At 35.8% G+C, this 12,158-nt stretch overlaps 1 non-coding gene across 1 annotated transcript; it reads right to left on the bottom strand.

Moving 5' to 3' along the window:
• Positions 1-275: 275 nt before the first annotated feature.
• LOC128040875 (small nucleolar RNA R71) lies at positions 276-382 on the bottom strand. Its single transcript, XR_008195681.1, has one exon. It is a non-coding gene; the product is annotated as a small nucleolar RNA R71 (small nucleolar RNA).
• Positions 383-12,158: the final 11,776 nt, after the last annotated feature.

A 12,158-nucleotide genomic window follows, 5' to 3' on the forward strand; every position in this document is an offset into this window, starting at 1 on the left:
GTATTAGGAGACCCAAAATTGAGGCACAACAATTCGAGCTGAAGCCAGTCATGTTCCAGATGCTTCAAACTGTGGGCCAATTTAGTGGAATGCCTACTGAAGATCCTCATCTTCACTTAAGACTATTTATGGAAGTGAGCGATTCTTTCAAGTTAGCTAGAGTACCCAAAGATGCATTACGACTGAAGTTGTTCCCATATTCGCTAAGGGACAGAGCTCGTGCCTAGTTGAACTTATTGCCACTGAACTCCATTTCTACATGTCAAGAGTTAGCCAAGTTGAGGAATGAGATCACTGCCTTCCAACAAATGGATGTTGAGTCCCTGTATGAGGCATGGGAAAGGTACAAAGAGTTATTACGAAAGTGCCCTCATCATGGAATCCCACATTGCATTAACTTGAGACATTCTATAATGGTCTCAACTCGCACACGGGGATGGTAGTGGATGCCTCTGCTAATGGTGCTCTCCTTTCTAAGTCTTATAATGAGGCTTAAGAAATTATTGAGAGGATTGCTAGCAACCATTATCAATGGCCAACCAACCGAGCAGTGTTAGGAAGATGAGTCACTAGAATACATGGAGTGGACGCTCTCACTTCAGTCGCATCTCAGGTATCTTCAATATCCTCAATGCTTAAGAATCTTACCACTAATGGGTCTAATAGTTTTGCAGCCCAACCACCTAACCAATTTGAGAATATAACCTGTGTGTATTATAGGGAAGGACATTTGTTTGAAGAATGTCCATCGAACCCCGAATCCGTATATTACATGGGTAACCAAAACCAAAACCGAGGGAGGCAAGAACTGCAATCCAACTTTTATAACTCATCATGGCAAAATCACCCAAATTTTTCTTGGAGTAACCAAGGGGCTGGAACCAGTAACCCTTACGCCCAACCTAGACCAACTGAGCTGCCTAGTTTCCCCCAACAAGTTTACAAACCAACCCAAGCGTAACCATACAATAGCTTAGAGAATCTATTGAAGGCATACATGGCGAAAAATGATGCCACTCTAAGGAATTTGGAGAATCAAGTGGGCCAGCTTTCTACTGAACTCAGGAACCGACCACAAGGTGCTCTACCTAGTGACATGGAGAATCTGAGAAATCTGGGGAAGGAACATTGTAAAGCGTTGACATTGAGGAGCGGAAAGATAGTAGAGCCCAACACTGTCGAAGTTGAAAATGATCCAGCTGACACTCAAGATTCAGAAGAAGTTCAACCAAGTGTTGAAATTCTAGTTTCACTAGAACCAGAATCTGCAAAACCAGACAAAGTAACCTCAGGACCAGCTAATTCTGATCAACTAACAACGTCGTTAGATACAGAATTACCGCCAAGACGAATCAACCAGAATCAGTCCCAGTAATGAAACCACCACCACCCTACCCTCAAAGACTTCAGAAACAAAAGTAGGAGATTCAATTCAAGAAGTTCCTTGATGTACTCAAGCAACTTCACATCAACATCTCGTTGGTTGAAGCACTTGAGCAAATGTCGAACTACGTCAAGTTCAAGAAATTTATCTTATCTAAGAAACGAAGACTTGGAGAATTTGAGACGGTAGCTCTGACGAAGGAATGCAGTGCATATCTTTAAAACAAACTACACCTAAAATTGAAGGATCCTGGATGTTTTACCATACCGTTCAACATTGGAGCAACATATTGTGGTAAGGCATTATGTGACTTAGGTGCAAGTTTTGATGCCTATGTCAATATTTAGGAAGTTGGCGATAGGAGAAGTTAGACCAACTATAGTTACGCTTCAATTAGCAGATCGATCCTTAGCACATCCAGAAGGAGAAATCGAGGACGTATTGGTATGTCTAGATAAGTTTATCTTTACTGCTGACTTTGTAATTCTAGATTTTGAAGCAGATAAAGAAGTACCAATCATCCTAGGAAGGCCGTTCCTAGCAACTGGAAGGACCTTTATTGATGTGCAGAAGTGAGAGCTCACTATGCGTGTTCAGGATGATCAGGTAACATTTAACGTTTTTAAGTGTATGCGATTTCCTGACACAATGGATGATTGCTCTGCAGTGTCTGATTTAGAGGATTTAATAGTGGAGAAGGAACTCAACTGTGTTGAGGACCAACTGGAAATAATTTTAACATCAGATCCTCCAAATTATGAAGAGGAGAATGAATGCTTAGATTTGCTAGAAGCTAATCAAAGGGGATTTAATCCGCAATCCCGTTTTAAATCCTTGGAGTTAGAAATGAGGGACTATTATCAACCAAAAGCATCGATCGATGAGCCACCTAAATAAGAACTCAAGGTATTACCTTCTCATTTAAAATATGTTTATTTAGGTAACGCTTCTACTCTGCCTGTGATTGTTTCAGCAGAATTGACCACTAAGCAAGAAGAGAAACTTATCTTAGTTCTGAAACAATTCGAGAAGGCCATCGGATGACCATAGCCAATATTCGCAGTATTAGTCCATCTGTATGCATGCACAAGATTATCCTGTAAGATGGAAAAAAAGGGACGATCGATGGACAACGGAGACTAAACCCTATCATGAAGGACGTAGTAAAAAAAGAGATGCTCAAGTGGTTAGATACGGGTATCATCTATCCCATCTCAGACAGTTCATAGGTAAGCCCAATCTAGTGCGTGCTAAAAAAAGAGGTATCACGATCGTAGAGAACGAGAACAATGAGTTGATACCGACTAGATTAGTTACGGGATGGAGAATCTGCATCAATTACCGGAAGCTGAACAGGGCGACTAGGAAAGATCACTTTCCTTTGCAGTTCTTGGACCAGATGCTGGATAGACTCGCAGGACGAGATTACTACTATTTTCTCGATGGATACTCAGGGTATAATCAGATTACAGTAGCACCGAAAGATCAACACAAAACGACATTCACTTGCCCGTACGGTACATTTGCATTTAGATGCATGCCATTTGGTTTATGCAATGCACCTGCTACATTTCAAAGATGTGTGATGTCTATTTTTACTGACATGGTTGAGAAATATTTGGAAGTTTTTATGGATGAGTTTTTAGTATTCGAAGATACTTACGATGATTGCTTAGCCAATATAACTAAGGTACTAAGGCGATGCGAAGAAACGAATCTCGTACTCAATTGGGAAAGGTACCATTTTATGGTACGAGAAGGAGCTGTTCTAGGGCATCGGATAACGAGACATGGGATCGAGGTAGACAAAGCAAAGGTAGACGTTATTGAGGAACTCCCACCTCCAACATCTGTAAAGGGTGTTAGGAGCTTTTTGGGCCACGCCGATTTTTATCGAAGATTTATCAAGGACTTCTCCAAAGTTGCTAAACCCTTATACAAATTATTGGAGAAAGACTCTATATTCAAGTTTGATGAGGAGTGCTTAAAAGCCTTCAATGATTTGAAGATTCGATTAGTCACGGCACCCATAATCGTCACACCAGACTGAGATTTGCCAGTCGAATTGATGTGTGACACAAGTGACTTCGCAATTGGAGCTGTCTTGGGCCAGTGAAGGAACAAATTTTTTCATCCCATCTACTACGCAAGTCAAACCCTAACAGGAGCTCAACTGAATTATAAAGTAAGAGAAAAAGAGTTACTTGCTATTGTGTTTGCTTTCGACAAGTTTTGATCTTATCTGGTAGGTACCAAAGTGACTGTCTATATGGACCACTCGGTAATTAAGTATTTACTTATGAAGAAAGATGCTGAGTTGAGGCTGATCCGATGTGTACTTCTACTTCAAGAGTTCGATCTAGAAATTCATGATTGAAAGGGAGTCGAAAATCAAGTAGCAGATCACTTGTCCAGATTGGAGCCACAAGAAGGAATTCTCCTCTTATACCAATTCAGGAGACGTTTCCAGACGAACATATCCTGAAGGTAAATCATGACCATAATACCCCTTGGTTTGCTGATATTGCTAACTATTTAGCTTGTGGTTTGATGCCAATTAATAAGACGTATCAACAAAGGAAAAAGTTTCTTCACAATGTGAAGTACTATTTCTGGGAAGAGCCATATGTGTTTAAAAAGTGTGAAGATCAGATGATCAGGAGATGCGTGGTAGAAGATGAAATACCGAAGATTTTATACCACTGTCACTTAGCTCCAAGTGGGGACCACTTCGGAGGTACATGTACAACGGCCAGAGTTTGAGAATTTGAAGTAGGTCAGCAAGTCTTATTGTTCAATTCCAGATTGAAGTTCTTTCCAGGTAATCTAAAATCACGTTGGTCTGGTCCATTTACGATTAACCAAGTCTATCCATACGAAGTTGTTGAACTCCAAGGTAAGGAAGGTAATTTCTGAGTTAATACTCAACGCCTGAAACATTATTGGGGAGATAAAATTGAACGGGATAGAGTCTTGTTCATTTTATCGAATACTTAATTTTTTGTTTTTCTTTTTGAATAAATGATTTAGGGTATATTTTCAGGTAAAGTATATTTAAATAAATTCTGTCTAGGAGATTGGATTTTAAGCGAGACCGTTTGTGACCTCTCCAATCTTTCTTGGGAATTTATTTTGACATGATTTCCAAGAAATTAACCCCTAAATAAAGGGTCAATTTTGATCCAAGTTTTAATTTGCAACTCAATTTTAAATTTTCATTAAGTCTAGGGACTTAATTGAATTATTTTTAAAATTTTGCCGCTCTTTTTGTAAATAATAAAAAAACTAGGTGCCTTTCTTTGTGAATATTTTCAAAAGCATCTAGAATAAATATCTTTATTATTATTAATAATTTGATAAACTTTAATATATAATTATATTATTTATAATTTATATATTAATTTTATCAACTTAACTTAGAATTAGGAATAATTAGGAATTTTTTATTTTTGCACAATAAAATAAGAGATGGGAATCAAAAGTAAATATGGACAAGTAGTAAAGTCTAAAGTGTGGCAATAGGTATAACATGTCTAGGATTGGATCTAGGAAGAGCTTGGTACTTAAGTAGTCAAATTGACTCACCTCCTCTTTTCTGGAATACTACCTAGTGTATAGTATCTATTCACTTTAAACAATGAGGACATTGTTCATTTTAAGTTGAGGGGACCGAAAATTGAAATTATTTCCACTCAGAATAAAATTTTTCTTTTAATTATGAATATGATATATTTTTGTTCAATAAATTTGAATTTTGTTAAGTATGCTAAATTTAAGTATGAAGAAATTGATTATTTCAATAAATTGTTATGTTAGCTTAATAATGACATGAAATGTATTTCTAATAAAGCATGCAAATCATACCATAAAATTTTAGTTCTTTAGGAAAGTTAGGCATGTATTGAAGTTTAAGTCTTTAGAATTGACTTAGTAGTTTCTTGAGGCGAAATCCTAGGAAGCATGGAACATTGAAAATGATTTAGGCAACAGTTGTTTGGACCGTTTGAGCCTTTCAAGCCAACCATGATGAAATTTTTATCATTTGAAACCCAACTTTGAGACTTTATGGCCTAATTTTATTTGAACCCTTACAAAGTTAGCCATCACTTTTCTTAATTATCTTAAAAATGTCCCAAACACTAGACTTAGTACTATTCAGAGTATTCTTTGAAAATAAATTTTGGGAGTTACAAAGACGTATGAAATGCTCTAAAAATTGTAGTACATGCAGTAAAATACTTGAAAAAATAGCATATGTACTTGAAGTAAATTGCACTAAAGAGCATGTGAAAAGGAAAGAAAAGTTGATGTATTGAAGGTAATTATTTCGAAAGGTCCGATACGAGCTGAGTCTAGGGTTTTTTTTCAAACCTAAAATTATATATCTTTTACCTACCCCTAAGCCCAACCACGTTACAACCTTGTTAAAGATCTATTGATTCAAAGTTCCAATGTTACCTACATTAGTGGAGAGAAATTGTTCTATTCAACATATGAAGACATCAGTTAAGCTTAATGATTGCAGTTTAATTTTGAATAAGGGATTAAAATCAATTTGTAGGGATTAACATGCCTTTATTAAGAAACATTTAGTCTAATTTTGCTATTGTAGTAATTTTTGAGATTAATTTGAACGATATATATACTTGAGTAGCATAATTATCAAATTTCTTGTTTTTGAGCATAAGTATATTGATTTCATGATTTTGGGAAGAATGTTGTTCTGAAGGGGTTTTTCAAAAAGTGTTTTTGAGAAAATTCTTTTCAAATATGTGCATTACTCAGGACGAGCAATGAATTAAGTTTAGGGGTGTGGAAACACAAAAATTTATGTGTTTTTACATTCCCTTTTTAACTTAAAATCATGCTATTTCGGTTAAGTTTTTGTCGAAAAATAATTAAATATTATAAAATAATTAATTATGTTAAAAATATGAACATGTTGAATTTTAATTAATTTTATAGTTAATTTTGATTAATTTTGACTATTTTCGACAGATTCGCACAAAGGGCAAAAATTGGCTCGATAGGCAATGCTCGAAGAAAAAAATCGAGAAGCAATTTGAAGCATAGAGGAAAATTTATTTCCAACCTAAGATGGTCAAAAAATGTGTGTTAATTCATAATATAATTAATTTTAATTTATTCCCATTTTAATTTGGGCTAAATAAATTATTATTAATTAATTATGGAAAAAAAGGGTCTAGTTGAACCGCATTGGTTGAACCGAATCTAGTGAATCGAACTAGCCACCAATTGGGCTGCCCAGAACCGTCCATATGCTGACCCAAATCAGAATTTTAGCTGACTAAATAAGCTTGCAAAGAATCCCTTGAAAAACTTTCAACCTTGCATTCAAACCCCTCCAAAAAATGTGGCATTATGGATTTGCCCCAGGCTATTTTTAGCAAAGTTGAATCTCTCAACTTTGCCATGTGTGTGGCCAGCCAAGGGGTGTCTTTGGCTGATGGAATTTTCTATTTTTAGCAGCCACAATCAACTATAAAAGCCACCCCTTGCTGATCATTCAACTCACCCCTCACACTCTCATTCTCTCTTCTATTTTCTCACTTTCTCTCAACTTTTCCTTCCCATTTTCCCTTTTGTTCAAGTGCCGGTTTCTTCTCTTTGGAAAGAGGTCCTCATCAGCTATTTTTGAGCAGCAATTAAAGTGTTCATAAGCCACCTTGATAGCCAAGGACAACGGAGAACAAAGAACGGAGAACTTAGTCAAGCCGCGGAGAAACACTGGATTTGCTTCTTGTTCCCTATCTATTTAAATTTCATTGTTGTTTTGAAAAAAATGTTTATGGATATTTATGCTATTGAAATGGTTATTTTAATCAATCTAGCTTGAATTTAATCCGTGTTGGGTTGATTATATTTTGCCTACTTGAATTATTGAAATTGTGTTTGTGCTGTTATAGGCCTCAGTTTGATGCTTGATTAAGTAAAAACATGCCTAAGTTATTCTTACAGTATTAAATGTTAGTGATAGAGGGTTGTGCGTGGACCAAGATCGAGTTGCCAAGTCACGAGAAAACTCCTAAGAAAACTCTAACACTCGGATCTGAAACGAAACAAATGAATCAAACTTAACGAAAACCATAAAACCATGGATAATCAGCTAATAATCAGAACACGAATTAATATGGTTCCTTGGAGGCCAAGGAACGAGGTCTAAATGGCAAGAATGACTCTCCAAACTGAATCTGATCTGAAGAAGACAAAACAGCAAATTAAACTCAATTGATTAAGAAACTAAATCAGAATAGGTAATAGAATTCTTGGGCAGCAAGAAATCTAAAAATTATGATTAACGAACAGTTCTTGCTGTCAATGTTGTGCAAAGATAGATCTGGAACTTTGGAAATTGGTTGAAACGAACAAGAACAATGAAATCTGAAATCTGAAATGAAACAACAAGATCAATGTAAAACCGATCAGATCTTAGATTAAAATAATCAACACAATAAAGAGGGGTTTGGACAACAAGAAAGAGGGCTTTGTGTCCAAAAATGTTTCTTGATGTTCAAGGATGGTGCCGAATGAATTCTTGAATGTTGAATGGGGCTGGAACGCCACAAGAGAATTTAAACAAGTTAGATAAAGAAAACGACACAAGCAGAAAATTAAAACAAAGCGAACAACAAGAAAAGAGAGATAAAGTCCTAAGAAGCCTTGAAATCGATAAAGATTTCACAACTCCCTTCAAACGGCTCTAATCTCCCCTCCAATGAAGAACAATGGCAAGAAGAAGGCTGAAGATGGCTCCCACAATCAAAAAGATTGTTAAAACTACTTCTAAAGAAAACTTAAGAGAAAATTCTTAGAGAAAAACTCAAGAGAATTTGCAAACAGAAAATTCTAAAAATTTAATGTATTGTAATGTGTATAATAAGGTGGCCAACCATGCCTATTAATAGGCATTCTATCTATTTCCTAATCTCATTAGGAAAACTTAAAAAAGACCTAATTAATAAATTAAGAGGGAAATTCGACCAAGGCATTTTAATGGGCTGCTTCGGCCGAATTTTTACATATAATAATCCTAAAGTCTAAAAATTAAACTTAGATATTTAAAAAATTAAAATTTTTACAAATTGGGCCACTTTAACAATTTGGCCTGATTTTCAATTAAGTATGGTTTGACTTCTTGGTTGGGCTTTGAATCATCTTATTGGGCCTTGCCTTCAAGAACTTGGGCTTGTAGTCCATCTCCTACCGAAATTGGTTCGTTGATGCTCGTAACGGAGATCCAATGCGCCTTGGCTGCAAGATTCAGTTTCTTGGACCAAGATTTCCAAGATTTGAAATCTTGATTTTCTTGATTCTTGAAATCGCTCCAAACAACAAAATTGGGCCAAGATTCGGTTTCTTGATTTTCTTGAAAATAAGAAAGTGAATCTTGATTTTCTCTTTCATTCGTGTACGCATCTAAGGCCGTGCTAACAAATTCTTGAATGGTCCCATTTAGTTTGGAATGCATTTCTCTGGCCTTTGACCTCGTTATTGGGCTTTGTGGTAATTTGAGCCCATCATGTTCTTGAGCTTGGGTTGGGCCTTTGTGACTCGTGTCAGTAGATAACTAATGAATTAATTATTAAATTGTATTGAAATTGTAATTAGTCGACACAATACTTAATCAGTGCATGTTTATTCTTTAAGGTAGCTGAAGTTAATTTAGCATTGTATTTGGCGATACAATGCCTTGCATAACTTGCAAGATTATTGTGATTAAATTGTTTCAAGGTAGAAATACTCTGTTACCTGACTTGATCTTTTATATGCTTGTGAAGATTGATTAATCGCTTGGATTGAATTTGAAAAGTGTTCAATAGATTGGTTAATTTAATAAGTATGTATGAGTAGTAGTTAGCAAATTATCGAGTTGCCGTGAATTTGTTTGTAGCAGTACAAACATAAGTTTAATAACTCTAAGTTAAAGGAATGTAATTAATCCAACAAAATTCATCTTGATTAAACCTTATTTGAAATCGTGCATTAGAACCTTTTTATTTTTAATTTTTTTACTTAGTTTTTAATCATCATTAAATCAAAATATTTTCCATCACCAAATTGTTTTAACATTAATTTCATAAATATTCCTTTTTACAGTCCCTGTGGGTACGATAACTTGACATTTACTTGTCACTTTATTACTTGTTGCGATTTTGTACACTTGCACATTTTTGTTGTTCCAGTACAGTACTGTTAAGGTCGCACGAGTCGCCCAAGACGACTGTGGACCTGCTGGTGGCTTTGCCACATATATTGTTACTGGCAACTTTGTTGCGATAGTGATACTAGTAGCTCTGCTACGATGCTATTACTGGCAGCTTTACTGCGATATTGGTGTGTTGGCTGGGTGGGTCAATTTTATCCCCACATGGTGTGTTGGTGGTACGGAGTAGTGTGTTGGCTGGATTGGGATGGGTTGCATTATTGCACTGCACTGTTACTATATTGGGCTAAGGTCCACACTGATTCTGTACTAGGCTAAGGCCCACACTGTTACTGTATTGGGCTAAGGCCCACACTATACTGTCACTGAATAGGGCTCAGGCCCAGACTGTTACTCCATGCTTTTTATTGAATGACTAATAGGGGATTACACACTAAGTTTTCGTAAACTCACCCCTCTCTCTGTATAGGTAATCCCCAATTGTAGGCGGGTCGGTGCTGCGAGGGACTCGGAGTTGGCCACACAACTGCAACTGTTTTACACTTGCTTTTATTTAAATTTAAAGTTTGTGTTGGGTTTTATTTATGTAATAAGACAATTTATGTTTGTTTAAATTTTTAATTGGGCTTTTGCTTACTTATTTTAAACTGCTAATTTAGGAGAAGATGAATTTTCAAAATAATTATTGTTTTCAAAGACATGAAATTTATACATTAGATTTTTCAAAAGCTTCCACGATTTTAGATCAACCTATTATAACAATAGTAGATAACAAGACAAACGTTTCAGTTAGTTGATTCATTAAATAATAACAAAGGGGTTTTTAAACTTAGAAACAAAAATTTTACCAACAAGTCAAATTTTCAAAAGACACTTCAATATGACGCCAGATTCGACCATAACACTTAGGTCGGATTTAGGGTGTTACATTTAACATGCAAATCATATTGCAATTATAATAACAGTGGCTTGATTTATATGTATATCATGCATAATCAACATTCTCATAAAATCACATATCATGAGAATTGGTATATGCACATAATTTCGCAACAAGTATTAAACCACATCAAATATCACATACGATCATAAGATGATCAGTTCGAAGTACTTGGGTATCATCTATTTTTATGGATTTAGCATCCCGTTTGAATACATAATATATTCTCAGTATTTTGTATAATGGAAATTTTTAGCAAGGTTTGAATTTTTAAATAACAATATATATATTGATGATAAGTCCATGTAAATTTTCTAATACATTAAACCCACACCTGATGATTAGCTTTTCCACTAATCTAAACTCTGATCTTCAGTGATGGAACAAAAAGATAGATCTCCCACTTGTTCTGATTTAAATGACGATTTAGTAGAGAAACACGATTATTAGTCTTGCCTATGAATTCAATCTCTAACTCTTAAGGGTTTTAGTAGAGAACTTACTCTTGTTTTCTTTTTATGAAGAAATTCGATTGATTTCTTATGGATGTAGAGAATCCAAGTGATCAAATCAACCCTTTAAAAATAATCACGTACACGGTTATAAGTAATGGAGAAATTGATATTTGTTTTCCCAATTGATACTTACGGTACTAAGAATAAGTTGGAAAGATCAACAATTGCCGGAATAATTGTTCGACGGAGGAGACTTATCTAAGGAGAAGTTCATCATCGAAATAAAAGAAAAGAATAGATTAGAACATAGAAATGATCTATGAAATTAGGAGAGGAGGAATACAAATTCAATTATAAATAAAGAAATGAAGAGGAAATGAAAATAGGTGAAGAATAGTGACTAATGGCGGTGGTAGTGTGGTGGCGCTACAGTGGCGAGATAGCGGTGGTATGGCAGTGGTAAGGTGTGGAGCGGACGTGAAAGAGGGGAGGTTTTCAGTATTGATGTGGTGATGGTTCACTGATATTGGGGTTGCCAATGGTGGTGTTTTTGTGGCAAATAGTAAAAGATGTTGTGGTTGTAGGAGGAAGAAAAAGAAAGGAGAGGAGAGAAACGTTGGAAGGAAAAACAAAAGTGAATGGTGGGTGTCTAGGTGCATAGGATGACAATAGCATGGTAAGGGAAGAAAAAATGGAAAGAAGTGGTAAAAGGCATGAAAAGTGGATCATGAGGGAACCAAGGAAGTGAAAAGGGGGCTATTGGAGGAAGGTTGACTAGATAACCAAGAAAGAATCTTCCTTTGCATGGCAACTTGGTGTGGATGGCAAGGGGGTTTACCCACCCTTTTTAAATGTTAAATTTTAAAACAAAAATATGTGAGTGAAGGGAATTGAACCTAGGATCTTAGAGAATTTAATTAAGCTTCTTACAACTAGGCTATTTACTTGCTTGTGCATGAATTGGAGAAATTAGTAATAAAAATATGGGATGCGACAATAGGAACACCCTTAACAAAGTTTCTCCACAAGAAAGAAGAGTTTGTATGGACAAAAGAAAGGCAACAGAGCTTTGAAAAGGTTAAGGCCATCCTCACTAAAGCACCTGTGTTGATTCAACCTGAACTAGAAAATAAGTTTGTGGTTTACAGTGACACCTCTACAGGGGCTAGGATGTGTGCTGATTGAGGAAGGAAA

This window comes from Gossypium raimondii, chromosome 4 (genome assembly GCF_025698545.1).
Source record: "Gossypium raimondii isolate GPD5lz chromosome 4, ASM2569854v1, whole genome shotgun sequence".
Taxonomy (NCBI): domain Eukaryota; kingdom Viridiplantae; phylum Streptophyta; class Magnoliopsida; order Malvales; family Malvaceae; genus Gossypium; species Gossypium raimondii.